This window comes from Plecotus auritus (genome assembly GCF_963455305.1).
Source record: "Plecotus auritus genome assembly, chromosome: 2".
Lineage (NCBI taxonomy): Eukaryota > Metazoa > Chordata > Mammalia > Chiroptera > Vespertilionidae > Plecotus > Plecotus auritus.
The window spans coordinates 204,234,065-204,253,913 of NC_137771.1; the positions used below are offsets into that span (position 1 = coordinate 204,234,065).

Below are 19,849 nucleotides of genomic sequence, written 5' to 3' on the forward strand. Positions count from 1 at the left end.
TAATTTTTTTGTTAAACACATTAACAAAACATGCTTTTAAAAAGTACAATAAGCCCTAACCGGTTTGGCTCAGTGGATAGAGCGTCGGTCTGCAGACTGAAGGGTCCCAGGTTCGATTCCGGTCAAGGGCATGTACCTTGGTTGCGGGCACATCCCCAGTAGGGGGTGTGCAGGAGGCAGCTGATCGATGTCTCTCATCGATGTTTCTGACTCTCTATCCCTCTCCCTTCCTCTCTGTAAAAAAGTCAATAAAATATATTTTTTTAAAAAAAGGAAAATAAAAATAAAAGTTACACATAGATGTCTTTAAATCAAATCAAGGTGAATATTGATATTGTAATCTAAATCCCTAAGTTAAACGAAGGTGGCATTCCAGTGTGATCAGAAGCAACTGGGGACTGTATTGCCAGCTAGCATGTCAATAATGTACAGGGAGGGTAAATATTTTCCCTAGCAGTTCCATTAATTTTTAATATGCTTTTAAATTCGGGCCCTTATAGATGACAAATTTGGGTCAGGATGTCCATTTCAAGCTCTGCTGTTTATAAAATTGATTTGACAGCTGCTGCTTTGTTCCCTATCTCTGTGAATGTCCACTCCCCTCACTCTAAAGTTCTTCAAAATGGTTCTTGGATCCTTTCACTTATTTCCATTTTTATTTCTTAGTCAAACCATCATCTCTTTTCTTGAACCATTACGAAAGTGTGAAAATGGTCTCCCTTAGCCTAGCCACTCTGCCCCGCTTCCAATCTGATCTCTGCATTGAAAACAGGATGAGGTATCTAAAAATCAAATCTGAGTGTGCCATCATTGTTAACTTGGACACTTCATATGTTCTCACTGCTCTTAAAATAAAAACCAACATTTTTTTTTTTTTATCCTCACCCAAGGACATTCTTAGAGAGTGGAGGGAGAGAGAAAAACATTTTGCCTTCTGTACATGGCCCTAATGGGGATCGAACCCATAGCAAAGGTATGTGCCTTGATCAGGAATCGAACTGGCAACCTTTTGATGCATGGGATGATGCTCAACCAACAGAGCCACTCCAGCTGGGCAAAACCAACATCCTTTTTATTCAAGTTATTGGAAATTTTAAAAATGTGCAAAACTAGAATAAAATAATGAATTCTCATGTACTAATCACCATTTTCAACCATCATCAGCATATGGTCAATCTTGTTTTATCTCTGACCCACCCACCTTTCCTACTTCTCTGGGATATTTAGAAGCAAATCCTATATATTATGTAGCTCTTAAAAATTGACTTTATTTTTTTAGCATAACCACAGTTCTATTATCACCTCTTTAAAAAACTGACAATTTTTTGAGCCAAACTGGTTAGGGCAGTGGTCGGCAAACTCATTAGTCAACAGAGCCAAATATCAACAGTACAACGATTGAAATTTCTTTTGAGAGCCAAATTTTTTTAACTTAAACATCTTCTAACGCCACTTCTTCAAAATAGACTCGCCCAGGCCGTGGTATTTTGTGGAAGAGCCACACTCAAGGGGCCAAAGAGCCGCATGTGGCTCTCAAGCCGCAGTTTGCCGACCACGGGGTTAGGGCAACAATTCTTTAATAGCAAGGATCTAGTTCATGTTCTAATGTCCTTGATTTAAGCCAAAATCATTATCATGGCCTTGACCTTCTATTTTCTGGCTCAAAGTTCTTTCAACTGGTGAATGGAATAAACAGGCATATCCATCAACAAATGGTTTTAGTGATCAATAAAAAGAAACTAATACACATGACAACATGAATGAACTTCAAATACACTATGCCTGATGAAAGCTAGAATCAAATAAATGCTTTATACCATCTGATTCCTATTATATGACAATCTGGAACGGACCAAAACCATGGAGTCTCAAGTCAAAGGGTGAGCAGGCCTGCTGTTGCAGCATCAGACCAGTGGCTAGAGTGTATTGGAAATGGTATTATAGTGCTGGGGGTTCAATCAACAGGTTCGTGCAAGATGATACAATACATATGGATGATGATGTGAAAGCAGCCATAAGAAAGCTTCCTGAGAACTTATACAACAATGATGTTTCGCATTAAGAGAGCACTGGTCCTGTCCACGAGACAGCAGATCTTGCCTAAAGAGCAGTGGACAAGCCCTAGCCAGTTTGGCTCAGTGGATAGAGCATCAGCCTGCAGACCAACCATCCCGGGTTTGATTCCAGTCAAGGGCACGTACCTTGGTTGCAGGCTCCTCCCCGGCCCCGACCCTGGTCAGGGCTCCTGCAAGAGGCAACCAATAGGTGTGTTTCTCTCACATCCATGTTTCTCTCTGTTTTTCCCTCTCTTTTCCACTCTCCCTAAAAGTCAATGGAAAAATATCCTCAGGTGAGGATTAATTAAAAAAAAAAAAAAAAAGCTGTGGACAAAATAGGAGGAGGTGGATAATTGTACCTTGAAGCATATTCGGGAAAGTAAAGAATGGGAAGAATGGGCAAAGAACCATGTAATCAAAATCTGTGGGTGCATCTGTCCTCAGTATTTTATAGACAGCAGATATATGGGTCGTGTTTTCTTATCCAGTCCGTTACCCTATGTCTTTTGATTGGGGCATTTAATCCATTTACATTTAAAGTTGTTATTGATAGGTGCTTATTTGTCGCCATTTTTATTCTTTACCCCTGTGTTCCTTCTTCGCTACCTATTTCTTTTTTTTACAGCAGACCCTTTAGCATTTCTTGCATTGCTGGTTTGGTGGTAATAAATTCCCTTAGTCCTTTTTTGTCTGTGAAGCTCCTGATTTTACCTTCAATTTTGATTGATAGACTTGCTGGGTACAGTATTCTTGGATTCAGACCCTTCCTTTGCATGACTTTGTATATTTCATTCCATTCCCTTCTGGCCTGATGAGTTTCTGTTGAGAAATCAGTTGCTAGTCTGATGGGGGTTCCTTTGTATGTAACTTTCTCTCTCTTGCCGCTTTTAAGATTCTTACTTTGTCGTTGGTGTTTGCCAATTTAATTATGATGCGCCTTGGTGTCGGTCTTTTGGGGGTTCATTTTGCTTGGGACTCTGTGAGCTTCTTGGATTTGTGTGGGTTTTTTCTTCCCTATATCAGGGAAGTTTTCTGTCATTATTTCTTCAAACAGGTTTTCTATTCCTTGCTCAGTTTCCTCTCCTTCTGGAACCCCTATTATGCAGATGTTGTTTTGTTTTGTGTTGTCCCAAAGTTCCCTTAGGCTCTCCTCCTGCTTTTTAATTTTTTTTCCTAGAAGCTGCTCTACTTGGGTATTTTTTCCTACCTTGTCTTCTAGCTCACTGATGCGGTCCTAGTCTACTCTTGATGCTTTCTATTGAGTTCTTTACAGCAGCGATGTCATTTTTCATTTCTTCTTGGTTCTTCATTTCCTCTTGGTTCTTACACATATTGTCGAATTTGCCTTCCGTTCTTTTCAGCCACCTTATGACCATTTCTCTGAATTCTTTCTCTGGCAGGTTGCTTGCCTCTATTTCGTTTACTTCCTTTTCTGGTGATGCCTGCTTTTCTTTCATATGTGGGCTGTTTCTTTGTCTCCCCATGGTCTCTCTTCTCCAGGTGTCTGGTTATGTAGTTTTCTCTCTCCTTTCCGTGGTGGAGTGTAGAGCTCCTCTGAATCCGTGTGTTTGTGCCAATTGGGGACCGGTGCTCAGGTTCGCAGCTGTTCGGTGGGTGCCACAGTTGTAGATTTTCAGGCTTCTGATAACATCCACTTTCCCCTTCATGATGGCGCAGTCTCCGCGTTTGAGCCAGTCGCTCCAGGAGGGAACCCAGCAGCAGTGGGGCCTGCCCGGTCAGGGGAGCCCCGTCCAGCAGTCCCCCACAGTCTCCTGGAGTATAGCTGTCCCTCAACTCACCAACAAACACTCCCCGTGCGACCCTCAGCTGTTCTTTCTATCTGCTCCAGGACAAGGCTCGGGACACATCTCTCTATTCTGCTGCCATTTTTTCCCTCCTGTCCTCAGTATTTTAATGATGCTGTTTAAACTACAAATATACAATTTAGAACTATCTGGGCTGCAAATATACGAATCAGATTCTCCATGCAGATGATGCCATGTTTACCAAGAGATCAAGCAATCAATGTGTTATCTGTTGGGGCAATTCATTTCTGTTGATTTTGCCATAACTGCACTTGTAGGTTAACTCATTTACTGACTTCAGGTTTAGGTATCTCTATGCAACATAGAGTTCCACAATCCTTAGCATGTTGATGGGAGCCTTGTTAAGCCTTACAAAGGTACCACTAAGCAAAGAGAAAGAAGCTGCAGCACTTTTCAGATCTTTGGGCTCACACTATTGATACCTCTGACCCTGATGACAAATGCCAATTTGGGCTTTGCAGGCACATAGAAGTCGCCAGCTTTTCTTGCCATCCTAGCCATTTGATCTCATTTCTGTACATCTGCCTATATTTCTTGTGATTGTACTTAGCTTTTTCATAAATAAGCTTTCTCCTTGTCTTTCAAAATATCTTTTGCTCAAACTTCTCAGGTACTTGATCTTCAGCTTTGAGAAATTCCTTCACTTTTTCTTAAGGGTTTTTGGCACAGTAAGAACCTCTTTTTCTTTTGCACCCTCCATGGTTCCAGCCACATTGTTAAAGATCAGAAGAGTCTTTAACGTCATTGGTGTAAGAAAACAGTACACTCATCTCTTGCTGTTTGGAGTACAAATTCAGTGAAGGGGAACTCAATAAAATCTCTCCAAACTATAAATACAGGGAACCTTCCCAAAATGTGAGAAATGGCATATATACAAATTTATTCATTGCAGCATCATTTGAGAAATCAAAAGGCTGAATTAACTATCAATAAGGGACTGGTTAAATCAATCGACATTCATATAATGGAATATTTTATACCTACTAATAAGAAAGAATCTTTGTGTATTGATATAGAAAAATTTCTAAAATAGTAAAAGACTGAAAAATCAAAATATATAATTACATATAGTATTCTACTTGTGTTAATACATATTTGCTTGAATATGCTTAAAATATTTTTGGAAGAATATACACAAGGAACTATTAACATTGGATTCTTTATGGATAGGAACTGGATTTGTGAAGAACATGGATGGAGAGACACTTTTTAATCACATGTGTTTAAAAATTTTTAAATTTTGAACCAGGTGAATTATATAAATAAATATATAATTTCTACATAAAGTTGCCTTTTCTGCCACAAGGTGGCAGTGGTTTTCTGCCACTAGGTGGCGGTGTTACAGGCTCTATGGAAGAATGCAGTATTCGGAAATTGGTCTCATTACAGATATTTTAACTTGACCTGTAATTAATTGTCCAGTTGAGGATTGAAAATACTATTTTCATACAAGATAGCATATTTGAAAGCCATATAAATATTTTCCTTTGTTTTTCAATTTTATAATCAGCCTATTTTTTTTTCTTTTCGCTTTAATCAAAGCACTACAGGCCCATGGTAAAACCAAACAAAACAAACAACAGATATGCTAAAGCACTTGTAATGAAACATCTAGTCTTCTCCATCCCACTTTCATTTCCCAGAGACAGCTACCTTTTATTATAATTGGGGTTACTTCCAAAACTCTAAATAATATACATACATCTCTAGTTTTTATTTTACCAACTTTAGATAATATATGCCACCTGAAATATGAAAGACAGACACTTAGCTCACTAATATCACCTCCCACTTCTATTCTCTCCCATTTTTGATCTATCGTTTTTTAATTCTTCTATTGGTTACCTGTTATACTTTAAATTGTTCACCTAAACTTCCATTTTTTATTTTGCCAGTTTTCAACATTGTCTCAACTTCCCAATAAGTAAGATAAGGGTATTATCACTTCAATTCTTCTTTTTCACTTCTCTGTACCTCTTTCACCTCCCAACTTTATTTTTTTTAAAAGCGTGTACAATCCAATAGTTTTTACAGAGTTATGCAGCTATCACCATAATATAAATTTAGAACATTTTTATTACCCCCCAAAAAACCCATACCTGTTATCAGTCACTCCTCATTTCCCCAGCCTTACACAACCACTAATCTGCTTTCTGCCTTTATAGGTTTATCTGTTCTAGACACTTCATATGAATGGAACCATACAATATGTGGTTCCATATAGCTTCTTTCATTTAGCATGTTTTTGAGGTTCACCCAAGTTTTGGTGTGTATCATTATTTCATTCCTTTTTATTGGCTGAATAATATCCCAGTGTATGGCTATACCACATTTTGTTTCTGCATCTCAGTTGATACACATTTTGGTTGTTTCCACTTTGTTTTTGCTATTATGAATAATGTTGCTATAAACTGTTAGATTTATTTTTTCTTTTATTCTGTAACTATAATTGTCTGTCTTGACTGTGATTTGGTTCTAAAAGTTAAAAAATAACTAATAGGATTACATTAGTTTGTATATATTGCTCACTGCAGAGCAAAATAGTGTGCTAGGGTTATATTTACTTCTCTATAAAATTAACAGCACTAGCTCCTTTTTCCCCCTGTGGTATCTCTTCCACTGCTTTCCATTCTCTGCTCCAATGTGGACTCATTGCAAGAGGTAATCCAGGGGTTGACAGTTCTTTTGTGGATCCCATGTCTTTTTCTTTCTTATTTATTCCTTTTATTCTGTAGACATTTATCCTCAAGTAATTTTCTTGAAGGTAGTAAATTTTTGAGTGTTTGTCTGAAAATATCTGTTTTTCCTTCGCATTAATTTAACCAGGTACAGAAATCTACGTTTGAATCTAGAATTCTCAGAGTCTTGAAGACATCTTTTCATTGTCTTCTGGCACCTAATATTACTGATGATAATTCTTATGACAATTGGATCCTCATTCCTTTATTGATGGTCTGTTTATTGCCCTTTTCCGCTGAATCTTTTAAGGATCTCTTTACTCTTGGTGTTTTGAAACTTTATGATGACATATCTACCCTGGATCTTGCTTAATTTATCATGTTTGGCAGACGTGTGACTTACTTCAGATTTTGAAAAAAAAAAATTGTTGTTTGTTTTTTAGAGAGGGGAAAGAAAGGAGAGGAGCGGGAGAGAGAGAGAAGGAGAAACATCATTCTGAAAGAAACACATTGATTGATTGTTTCCCAAAAGTTGGGGCATGGGAGGAATCTGAAACCAAGGTACCTGCCCTTGGCCGGAAATCGAATCCACGACCCATCAGTCCCTGGGCTGATGCTCTAACTGCCGAGCCAGACCAGCCAGGGCTTGAAAATGTTTTGTAATTTTTTTAAATAATTTATCCTCGTTATTCTGTAACACCTGATTTCTCCTCCAATTCCTCTCTTCTCTCCTTCTGGAACAAAAATGCTGAGTCTTAAATGCTACTTTTCATCCCTTTGTCTTTTTTGTTTGTTTGTTTAACATTCTGGGAATGTTGTTTTTGGGGGGGTTTGTTGTTGTTGCTTTTTTCACTTTATCAGTCTTTTTATTAATTTTTTTTTTTTTACTTTGCCATTTTTTTTTTCATATTCAGGAGCTTCATTTTTATTCCTGAATGTTCCTCCTTCATTGCATTCCATCCTAATTTTATGGGCTACTGGCTTCATAAATTTTGCTAAATATTAATTAAAAGGTTATTCTTCCTTGTATTTCAAGAATTATATTTGTTGGTTTTTTTTCTGTGGTCAGCTAAGTTTTGCTTATCTTGATCCTTATCTTTTTTTGTCACTGGTGTTCATGTATACCTGAGTCTTCTGTTCCTGCTTAGGAATGAAGAGCCTGTTAATTATTCCAGGCAGTTAGTCAACATTTGCTCTGCTGTTGCATTGCAGTCTTTTCCCCTTAGAGGCCTCTTCCTAAACTGACGAGACAGAATGCTGCATGCTTTGTGCAGTTCTTTTTTTTTATTATTATTAAATCTTTATTGTTCAGATTATTACAGTTGTTCCTCTTTTTTCCCCCATAACTCCCCTCCACCCAGTTCCCACCCCACCCCAGGCCCTTATCCCCCCCACCCCCGCACTGTTCTCATCCATAGGTATATGATTTTTGTGCAGTCTCTTCCCGCACCCTCCACACCCTTTTCCCCCCGAGGATTGTCAGTCCACTCCCTTTCTATGCCCCTGATTCTATTATATTCACCAGTTTATTCTGTTCATCAGATTTTTAATTCACTTGATTTTTAGATTCACTTGTTGATAGACATGTATTTGTTCATAATTTTTATCTTTACCTTTTTCTTTTTCTTCCTCTTCTTAAAGAATACCTTTCATATAATACTGGTTTGGCAGTGATGAACTCCTTTAGCTTTTTCTTATCTGTGAAGCTCTTTATCTGCCCTTCAATGCTGAATGATAGCTTTGCTGGGTAGAGTAATCTTGGTTGTAGGTTCTTGCTATTCATCACTTTGAATATTTCTTGCCACTCCCGTCTGGCCTGCATAGTTTCTGTTGAGAAATCAGCTGACAATCATATGGGTGCTCTTTTGTAGGTAACTAACTGTTTTTCTCTTGCTGCTTTTAATATTCTCTCTTTGTCTTTTGCTCTTGGCATTTTAATTATGATGTGTCCTGGTATGGTCCTCTTTGGGTTCCTTTTGTTTGGGGTTCTGTGCGCTTCCTGGACTTGTAAGTCTATTTCTTTCACCAGGTGGGGGAAGTTTTCTGTCATTATTTCTTCAAATAGGTTTTCAGTATCTTGCTCTCTCTCTTCTTCTGGCACCCCCATAATTCTGATGTTGGTACACTTGAAGTTGTCCCAGAGGCTCCTTACACTATCTTCATATTTTTGGATTCTTTTTTCTTTTTTCTTTTCCGGTTGGGTGTTTTTTGCTTCTTTGTATTTCAAATCTTTGACTTGATTCTTGCGATCCTCTAGTCTGCTGTTGGATCTCTGTATATTATTCTTTATTTCAGTCAGTGGTCAGTGTATGCTTAATTTCTAGTTGGTCCTTTTTCATATCCTTGAGGGTCTCACTAAATTTATCAGTGGTTTCTAGAAAATTCTTGAAAAACCTTATAACCGTAGTTTTGAACTCTATATCCAGTCATTTGCTTTCCTCCATTTCTTTCATTTGTGACCTGTTTCTTTGTCTCTGCATTTTGGCTTTGTGTGCTAGGTGTCCTATAGGGCCCAGTGGCTCAGCCTCCCCAATTACCTGAGGTGGACACTCTTGGTGCACCCTTTGTGGGCTGTGTGCACAGTCTTGTAGTTAAGCCTTGATTGTTGTTGGTATCACTGGGGGGAATTGACCTCCAGGCCAATTGGCTGTGAGGATCAGCTGTGTCTACGGTGGGAGAACTTCTGTGCTGGAGACACCCTTATGAGGCAAGACTTGCTTCAGTGGGGCTTTGGTGCTCACTGAGTCTGCCCCCTGAGTGTGTCCCTTATGGATCTGAGGAGTTGTAATCTGGATGGTCCCACTCTGACCCCTGGGTACACTGGCTCTTGGATATCCAAGGAGGTGCTAATTTAGCCTCTGCCTGAGGCCACCCAGCAGGAGCTATGGAGAGATCTGCAGATTCCTCTTCTTTGTTTGGGTTTTGGAGGTGCCCAGATGAGGCCCAGCTGTGAAGCAATGCAAGCTGCTGTGGGGCCTTGGGCCTTCTTTTGGATGTTCTGGGTCTCTCTGACTCAGCTGCAGTTTGTAAGGTAAGTTTAGATTTCAAAGGACCAGGCCATTTATATGCAAAAGCCTCTGTGCACAGCTTGGTGGGGTGGAGTCTCAGGGAGGAGCAAACAGCAATGGCTTCCTGTCAACCCTGCCCTAAGAGGCCCCCGGGGCCTCAGTGTCCCTCGGTAATCGCTGCAAGTACCTCTGAGAGAAAGCCGCCCTCAAGTTCCGCCTGCTGCCAGACAGTCCAGTTTCTCCCCATATGAGTCTGGGTCCCCATAGTCTCTCTTGGAACTGGAGTAAGGAGCAGTTGGGAGCTTGTGTCTCCCTGCGGACTGAAAAAGCCATGTGAATCAGTATTACTCACGTTCAAATATTGAAATATTACAATTTAACAAAAAAAAAGTTTAAAGAAGAAATGTTCTACCATCTTCCCCTGACCTTCATGATAGCCCAGGAAGGCTAAGTTCTCATTTGTAATTCTTGTTCTGGGCCAGCATGTGGTGCTACAGGAAGAGCCTGCCCCTAGTCCTCAGCCTCAGGGCCTTGGCCTGCACTGTTTCCTTTCCACTTTCTACCCAACCCGTCACCTACCTGTGGATGTCAGCAGAAGCCCTGTGCAGTCCCTAGAAGTGGATTCAGGGTGTTTGGCCAAAATTCTGGGGTCCCAGTACACAGAGCAGGGTGCAAAGAGGGGGGATGCAGGCTCTGGGTGGGCACTTCCTCACAGACCCCTCACTCCCGTGGTGGGTGTGACTGAAGAAGGCCCAGAGTTGGGCCCTCTAAGAAAGGGCCCAGGGTGGAGCCATGTCTGGTCCAGCTCAGACTCCACTTTTCCTGAAGCGTCTTTTCTCTCTACGAGTTCACAGTCACCTCACCGCTCATGCTCCCGGAGCACTCGCCATTGATATCAGTCCTTTGAGCAATTAGCTGTATCTTCTCTATATTGTCACCTAGCTGTTTCCTAAGGGTTTATAGATTTCCTGGCTCCCCAACGAGAGAGGGGGGGGGGAGGGAAGGAAAGGGGAGGGAAGTGAAGGGGAGGGAAGTGAAGGGGAGCGGAAGGGGAGGGGAAGGGGAGGGGAGGGAGGGGAGGGGAGGGGAGGGGAGGGGAGGGAAGGGAAGAGGTGGCCTCTAATGAAGCAGATTGCCCACCAAGCCCTGTGTACTTGTTGACACGGGGGTGGTGGAGAGAACCTGGGCATCTGTGCCAAGCAGGCCTGGGTCTGACTCCTACCTCTGCCTCATTTACTAGATGAGAGCAACTACTTCATCAGTCTCAGCCTCAGTTTGTTCGTCTGAGAAAAATACACATGTTCTGTCTCCTGATAGGATATATGCAAAGTGCCGAATATCCTTTCTGGAATATAAAAGAGGCAGAAGAAGAAGGAGAAGTAGGGCAGGGATCATGAGGAGGGGAGTGGGAAAGAGAAAGAGAAGGAAAAGGGAAAGGAAAAAGAAAAGAGTGCAGCAAAAGGTGGCTACTAAGAATAACCATGGTGCCCTGGCCAGGTAGCTCAGATGGTTAGAATGTCATCCCAACAGGCCAAGGTTGTGGGTTCCATCCCTGGTCAGGACACATACATGAATCAACCAATGAATGCCTAAGTGGAACAACAAACTGATGTTTTCTCTCTCTCTCTCCCTCTCTAAAAAATCAATTTTAAAAAATGACAATGGTCAGTCATGTCACAAAATCCCTCCTAGCAAATTCTGTCTCCTTCATGTTCGAAATATTATTGCTGAATTTTGCTTCTATAAATGTCTTTTTTATTTTCCTTCTAAAAACCTTCCACCTTCACCTGGCCGGTGTGGCTCAGTGATTGAGCGTCAACCCATGTACCAAGAGGTCGCTGGTTTGATTCCCGGTCAGGGCACATGCCCAGGTTGTGGTCTTGATCCCCAGTAGGGGGTGTACAAGAGGCAGCCAATTGATGTTTCTCTCTCATTGATGTTTCTATCTCTCTCCCTTCCTCTTTTTCTAAAAATCAATAAAAACATATTTTTTTTATTTTTAAAAAAACTTCACCTTCTTTTGGACAGCAATAGGTTATAAGGCTTTTAGGAAATTAGGCAGTGGAGAATTGTTGGAATTAAAATTTTTTTGTGCATACAGAGTTGCTGAAAAAGTAAGTATTCCTAGCTAGTTCAACTTTATCTTTTGCAGTTTAAAACAACATACATTTATTATCTCACAGTTTCTGAGGGTGAAAAGTCCTGTGTTCTCTGCTTCAGGGACTCACCAGACTGCAAACAAGGTGTTGTCTGAGCTGTGTTCTCTTTTTGAGGTTTGACTGGGGAAGGATTTACTTTGAGGCCCACTGGGGCTGTTGGCAGACTTCAGTGCCCTGAAGCTGTGGGCCTCCTTCAAGTGACCTGCAGATCCTTACCGTGTGGGTCCCTTCACAGCCAGTTCCCAACAGGGGTGCTTGCTTCTCCAAAACCAACAGGAGAGCAAGAACAAGACTACTAGCAGAATGAAGTCTTATAAACATACTGTAATTTCAGGGTGACATCCCATCACTGTCCCTGTTCCCTCAGGTTGGTCAGTTTCTTCTTTCCAAACCTTGCAACCCAGGGGACTGATCACTTCCTGGAAAATACAGCTCTGGGCCCATCCTCCTGCAGGAAGCCACCCTGGTGTGGCAGGTCTAGTTCAACAACCTCGCCATCTCTTACTTGGAAGGCAGGAGAAAAGTAATTTTATCTCCAGGGGCACATATTGCAAATGATGAGCTGCTGAAGCATGCCTCTCCCTCATCACTCCTCACATCCAATCATTGCCATGCTTCTAGTTTCTCAGCCCATCAAATCTCACTGCCTGTCTAATACTCTCTTGGGTGTATTAGAAAAAAATTTAAAAGCAAATGTGAATGAAGGTCAAATAAATATATACCTAAAAGTTAAAAAAAAAAACCTATAGAAATAAAAATAATCATTAATATATGGCTTAGATTACATACCAGAACGGCTAGTGATTTATTTGTATGTGTATACATGTGTATGTGGTTATTATAGCTATTGTTTCTCACAAACTAAAGAAGAAATATGTAAATGATCAAGAATACCATAGCATAAACTTCAGTTTGCCCACAATCAATGCAACAACTCAATGGTTTAGCATTTGATGGCCAGCATTATAAGATCTCCGTTATTAGCAGGCCCTTTGAACTGTAAATTTACTACTTGGCAGGAACCCTAATAGAAGCAATGACTTTGGTATGACACTTGGTTTCAGTCCTAAACAACCCAACAGAATTTCAGGATGAAACCCTCAACAGTGGCTGAGTTCCTTATGTTCTTTTTCTTGGGAGGAGTGACATTCTCTTTCTTCTTGAGCTGGGTCATTTATTGGCTTCGTTTCAGTTAGAGTCGCTGCCCAATATAACGTGTAGCATGAGTGTAATCCATTTTCTTTATGACTAAAGCTTTTTGTTTGGTGACTGGTCTGGGAAGATCAGGATAACCTTGAATGGACTTGCTGAAGAGCCTGCCCTGACTTTGTGTTACTACCTCTCTACCTCCTTCACTTCAACCTTATTTCATAGTCAGCCTTCAAACAGCATATCTGTTGTTTCCTGGAACCTAGAGAGAAAGGAATGAAGGCAGGAAGAGAGGAGGCACAGGGGCTCTGGGACCTTCACCTCCATCTGGACCCCTGCCTCATCTCCTCACGCCAAGCATTAAACACACCCAACACTAGGGGCAGAGGAGTGGCGGGGGGGGGGGGGGGGGAGGAGTGGGGGGCCCCGGTTTGCTGTCTTCACAAATTGGGGATTTTAAAAAAAGTATTACTAAAAAGATACTGTTTATATGTAGTTACTTTCTGATTTCCAATAGTACAGAAATTTGTAGTCCTTGTTACAAATGTAAACCTTCATTTATTTGCAAAGGTGAAGAACTGCATGGCTTTGAAGAACTACTGGGATCCAAAGAGCCGGGGAGCATGGGCCTTTGGAGCTGGAAGGGAATTCAGAGGTCAGGTGCTTCAGTTGGTGGGTGAGAAGACTGAGGCTCAGACAGGGGTCTCTAGGGTGGTTTAGCAGGTTAGTGGTCTCTAGGATGGTTTAGCAGGTTAGTGGCACAGCCGGGACCCAAGTTTCTCCTCCCTAGTTTAGTGCTCTATCACAAAAGCTGACTCTTTCACTCATTCTTCAAGATATATGTGGCTTCTTACTATGGACCAGACCCAATTCCCAGCATAGTCCCTGCCCTTGGTTAATTTACGTGTTAGATGGTAGTGAGTGCCAGCCATGGGGGAGGTGCAAGGTCCTGTGAGAGGGTGAGAGCTCAGAGGCCTCTCTGGCTAATAAAGGAGAGTCCTCCTGGTGTGACTGGAGCATGACGAAGGGCTGCGAGGAGAAGGCAAGAGGAAGTGAGGAGGCTGCAGGAGGATGCAGGGCTGGACCTTGAAGAGCGGCACAAGCTGCTGGGCAGCCACGGAAGGACTCTGGGCAGGACAGGGACCAGGAAGGTCTGTGCTTTAGAAAGCTCACTCTGTCGGCGGAGGGTGAAGCAATTAGCCCAGAGCTTCTCAGCATGGCATGAACAGCTTTGACTTGGAGGAGAGCAAAACTCAAGCTGGGGAGTCCCATGAGATCGAATATCCAAGAGGAATCCTATTGACCTGAACCAAGAGGTCAGGACCTGACTCTAGACTTTGTAACTGAGTGATTGTAGAGAGTGAAGGTGAAGTGGGAATGAAGAGACCCCTAGTCTTGGGCAATTAGCAGAGTGATAGAGCTATTCACTGAGATGGGGACACAGACCATGATTTAGGACATGTTAATGATAAGGTACCTGGAGGACATCCAAGAAGAGATGTCCAGTGAGCAGGAACATCAGCAGCTCTGGTGTGGAGAAGGAGGCCTAGCTGAAGCTGTAACTCTGGGAATCTTCATCCTATCTCTGGTAACTGAAGCGATGGTAGTAAGTTTGGCCAAGAGAAATGCGTCGAGTGAAAGGAAAACAGGGCCCAGAAAGGAACATTAGTGAACATGGAGCTTAGGTATAGAAAAGGACCCCCCGAAGGAGGAAGATCAAAGATGTGGTGTCCTGAAAACCAAATATGAGAGCCTTTTAGAAGATAGAGGTGGTTAAGGGTATAAAATGCTGCGGCAGCTTGTGCGAGGCCGTATACCTCAACCCCTCAGATCCATTTGCATTCTCAACGTGCATGTAGAGAGTTAACTTGTGCTTGTTTGAAAAGGGAAAAGGACAAGGAAAGAGTACTGTGTGAGGTGATACATGTCAACTCGCTTTTTTGTGGTAATCATGTCACAATATATACATATACCCAATCATTGCATTGTACACCTTACATTGACACAATGTGACTTGTCAATGGTATCTTAAAGCTAGGAGGGAAAATCAAACAAAAAAGAAAGGGGAAAAAGACATGGCTGCCTGGTGGGTGGAAGATGTGAAGAATGAGGAAGTAAATGGAGACCCCGAGGGATTCAGGTAGCAGCTGTAGGGACTGGATGATGGGGGGCCCTGTGAGACTTGGAGGTCTGGCTGGGTCACAGAGCAGCTGGGGGTGGGGGCGGGCAGAGAGGGCCTAGGGAGGCAGCATCAGGGCAAGCCTCTAATGGCTTGAAGAGACAGTGAGCGCAATTTAAGAGCTTGGAGAGAAGAGCAAAAAGTCTCTGCGAGTCACCCTCTGGGGTCACAACACATCTGAGGAAAGCTCTGGGGGCCGAGGTTTTGCTGGTGGTGGGGACTGAAGGACAAACACAGACTGTGTTCTTGTCCGTGTCCACAGCTGATGAGGTCGGGTGGTTTATGCACCTGAGTGTGGGAGAAAGAGCAGTGTTCCTGGAGGGAGCTGCAGGGCACATGGTGCCTCCGGGGAAAGCCAGCTTTCAGAGTGGAGGGAACTTGGGGAAGGTGGAGTCTATGGGGGAGTTTGCTTCCCTGGAAACAGAAGTTCCAGAGGTCACGGTGGAAAGAAAAGTTCAGGAGGAAGTGGGAGGGTAGAAAACTAGGTCAGGGAAGGAAAGATCAGAGGAATAAGGGGCTGATTGTGCATAAGAGATGGCCAGAGATAGCAGAGACCGAAGGTAGCCAGGACTTAAGAGATGGAAGAGACATCTCATAAAGAATTGGTGTGTGCCAAAACCGGTTTGGCTCAGTGGATAGAGCGTCAGCCTGCGGACTGAAAGGTCCCAGGTTCGATTCCGGTCAAGGGCATGTACCTTGGTTGCGGGCACATCCCCAGTAGGAGGTGTGCAAGAGGCAACTGATCGATGTTTCTCTCTCATCGATGTGTCTGACTATCTATCCCTCTTCCTTCCTCTCTGTAAAAAATCAATAAAATATATTAAAAAAAAAAAAAAAAAGAATTGGTGTGCTTCTAAGAGGTCCTTGGCCCAGTGAAGTCTCCTTCCATTCCTTGGAAAGAGCATCGGCCTCTAGGAAATGGGGCATCCCCTGCTTCTTGGAGAATTTACTCATGACCCGGTCTGTAAACTTCTGGGGCAGGTGTGGTTGGGATTGGGGTTGTGTCACGTCCCTTCCCTTCCTGTATCTCCTCTTCTCCTCAAAGTAACTCAGCCAACGCCTTTGAGTTAATTACCTGTTGGTGTAGCAAGAGCGCCCCTCATTTATATTAGCTTTCAACCTCTCAGAGTTTGGTGTTGCTAGTTAATTCCATGCACATCTTATCCTCACAAGCTCTACACTTAAGTGTCCGGAATACATTGTCTATCAAACACCCACAGGCTGGACGCACCCAGGTTACTCTGGAGTGGCTCGGCCACTCAGTAAGTCAGTCTTGTGTGGTCACAAGAGTGGCGAGGGCCCTCGCCCCGCCTCTGTGTCTCCTAACAAGGAAGGGAACCTGGTTTTCCCAGAAACAGAAGTTCCAGAGGTCACAGTGGAAAGAAAAGTTCAGGAGGAAGTGGAATGGTAGAGAGAAAGAAAGAAAAGCAAGAAGCAAATGTATTCTAATGAATATGGAATATAGGTTGTAGGGATCTATATGTCCTCTCAGTAGCTGGTGTGAGGATGCCTCTTTTGGTGGGAGTGTGTGTGTGGGGGGGTGCTCCTTTGTTCACAAAATAACTTCAGAGGCAGAGGTGGGGTAGAGCTTACACCCCAGATAAAAAGGCAGACGTTCTTAAACTTGGACAGGCATTGAAAGCCCTAGAGGGCTTGTTGAAACACAGATGGCCAGTGCCCTGCTCCAGGAGTTTCTGATTCAGTAGATCTGGGGTTGGGCCTGAGAGTTTGCGTTTCTAACACATTTCTGGATGCTGCTGGTGCTACTGGTTTGGAGACCAAATTTTAGGAGCCATGGGCTTAAAAGAACACAGGAGGCTGCCTGAACAACTGAGCAGGAAGAATTTGGGGCTGGAGGAAGAGGGATCCAGGAGAAAAGGACAGAAGAGGGAGGCCAAGAAGGTGGTGAAATGTTGGGTGCTGAGCCATGCAATCCTCTAAACTCTAGTAAAGACTTTTCAAATATAGCATGCGTGGGGTGAAGAGATTTCTTGTGGAACCTGGAAATGGGGTTGAGCTGTGCATTCTGGGATGACAAAGGGGTGAAACAGAAACATCTCCCATAGGGCCAAGGGGAACTTCAAAGGAAATCCATGGAAGTTTTCAGAAATCTTAGGAGAAGGCTTGAGAATTTCCCCAGGTGCTGGATATTGAGGGAGGGAGGTGATTGAAAGGAATTGCACTTTCAAACTCAAGGGATAGCCCTGGCTGGTGTAGCTCAGTTGATCGCGTGTCGTCCCATGCACCAAAAGGTGGCTGGTTCAATTCTGGTTTCCGGTAGGGGACGTGCAGGAGACTGCCAATCAGTGTTACTCTCTCACATTGATATTTCACTCTCTTCCTCCCTTCCTCTTTCTCTAAAAAAAAAATCAATAAAAATATTTTTAAGCCCTAACTGGTTTGGCTCTGTGGATAGAGCGTCGGCCTGAGGACTGAAGGGTCCTGGGTTTGATTCTGGTCAAGGGCATGTACCTTGGTTGTGGGCTCGATCCCCAGTAGGGGTTGTGCAGGAGGCAGCTGATGGATGTTTCTCTCTCATCAATGTTTCTAACTCTCTATCCCTCTCCCTTCCTCTCTAAAAAATATAATTTTTAAAAACCTCAAGGAATAAGTTAATTGATTCAGCTGACCTCCTCACTGCATATCTTGTAGGTAGAAGCACTTGCTGGGGAGAAAGAAAGGTTCTGGGAGGAGAGAACATTTGCATTCCTTAGGAAAAGATGATAAAGCCTCAAGTTCACACTCGATCAAATGTTAGCAAGCAATTGGAAAACCTGGAGAATACAGAAGCTGCCCAACTTATGAACAGGAAAGGATTCAAGAGACTTTTAATAAAGCCATGTTTTCATTAAGTCCAAGTGACATCACTACGCCAGTCTCCACTAACTTAATTCTTTGGTGACAAGGAAACACAGTGAGGTTCTTATTCTGATTTAAGTTCACAAGTCGAGGCAATTTCCACACACGCCACATTGGTTACTCTACATGTCCCACTTTTTTCATTTCTTATACTAATCATGATTTTAAAAAGAAATTATTTTTTTTTGTCATCAGAAAATATTTTTAGAAAGTGGATTTTATTTCATACTGTAGTCTTCAACTGTGCCATGAACCTGGAGATTATTTTCTCACTTGAAAAGGGAAAGAAAGGGTATAACAGCTTTATTATAAAGGTGAAATTGAGATAAAGTTTAACTTTCCAGTATTGATACTCAACAGATATAGATGATCATTTTGTAAGTGCATATTTGAAAAATGAACTAAATTAACCTGTCTCGTAACAAGTTTATTTTAACAAGCTCTGACAAAGACTTGTGATGAAGGTGGCTGTGTGGGCACAGAGACCATGCTTTTTAATATATATATATATTTTTATTGATTTCAGAGAGAAAGGGAGAGGGAGAGTGAGATAGAAACATCAATGATGAGAGAAAATCATTGATCAGTTGCCTCCTGCATGCCCCACACTGGGGATCAAGCCTGCAACCCAGGCATGTGCCCTGACCACGGAATCGAACCCTGACCTTTTAGTTCATAGGTCCACATACAACCACGGAGCCACACTGGCCGGGTGGGATAACTCCATGGCCTACATATAGACCTCAGCTCATTGGGTGCATAGGTCCGAGCAGAATGCTAACAAAGACCAGGAAATGTTAGCAACATAAAAACTATTAGTATAGTTCAAGCATCAGCTAGCATACACAAACCCAGTTCAAGCAGAGACTAATGCCGAATTTGCTCTTTGTGTTTTGAACTCCTTCAAAAGGAAGTTCTCAAAGTTGTCTCATAAGTAACAAAATTGGTTTAATTATTTTGTTTCTCATCAGAAGTCGGGATAGCATCTGACTCATAAACAAAAGAGCCTTCTTTCAAAAATCAGTTATTTCTGTTGCACTTGTGAGCTATATTTTATGCATATGTATTTAAAAAAATAACTTTGGCAAGGCTATTAGGGCCCATGCCAGCCCCCTTGACATAATTTTGGCTACGAAGCCATGCATACAAGAATGCTGAGAAGTTTCTGGAAAAGCTTTTCTTTCCTGGTAAAAGGGACAGCCATGGCTGGCACCATCCCCTCTTCCCTTCGTCCTTTTCTGAACGGCAGGCAGACGTTATGCTGATGCTGGGCGCCTTCCTGCACCATGGGGGAGCAGCTAAGAGAACCACAGAGGTGCGGGGACTGATCCCACTGAGCTGCTGTAAGGGCACAGGCCACCACTTGCCTTCAGATTGCTTGTTAATATGAGAAACCCTTGTTTGTCTAACTTTTATTCTTTTAAACCTATTGGGGTGACATTGGTTAACAGGATCATATAGGTTTTAGGTGTGGATTTCTATGTTACAAGATCTGTATATTGTGCTATGTGCCCACTACCCATAGTCAAATCATCTTTCATCATCATATATAGGCCCCCTTCATCCCTCAACCCTCCCCCACCTCCTTCCCTCTGGCAACCACCACACTGCTATTCATGTCCATGAGTTTGAGTTTTATATCCCACATGAGTGAAATATGGTGTCTAATTCTTACTTGTGAGCTGCTATTCTGTTACTTGCAACCAAAATAATTCTGAATTTATTGAGAGTCACCTATGAGATCGTCATGGCAGATAGGCAGGTAAAGTGAGATTAGAAATGGGCAATAAATGCAGGTCCAGGCAGGCAGGGAGTTAGTGCCAGGATAGTAGTAGGGTGTCAGTCACACGGTATCAGCACCAACTTCTCTGCGGAAGTGAACACTGCTGTGTTATCAAGGCAGGTTTTAGTCATAATTAAAAAGCCTCTCCCTA

General features: G+C 42.5%; 1 pseudogene across 1 annotated transcript; it reads right to left on the bottom strand.

Annotated features, from left to right (window-relative positions):
• Positions 1-3,981: 3,981 nt before the first annotated feature.
• LOC308241317 (large ribosomal subunit protein uL30-like) lies at positions 3,982-4,583 on the bottom strand (annotated as a pseudogene). Its single transcript has one exon. The product of its transcript is annotated as a large ribosomal subunit protein uL30-like (transcript).
• Positions 4,584-19,849: the final 15,266 nt, after the last annotated feature.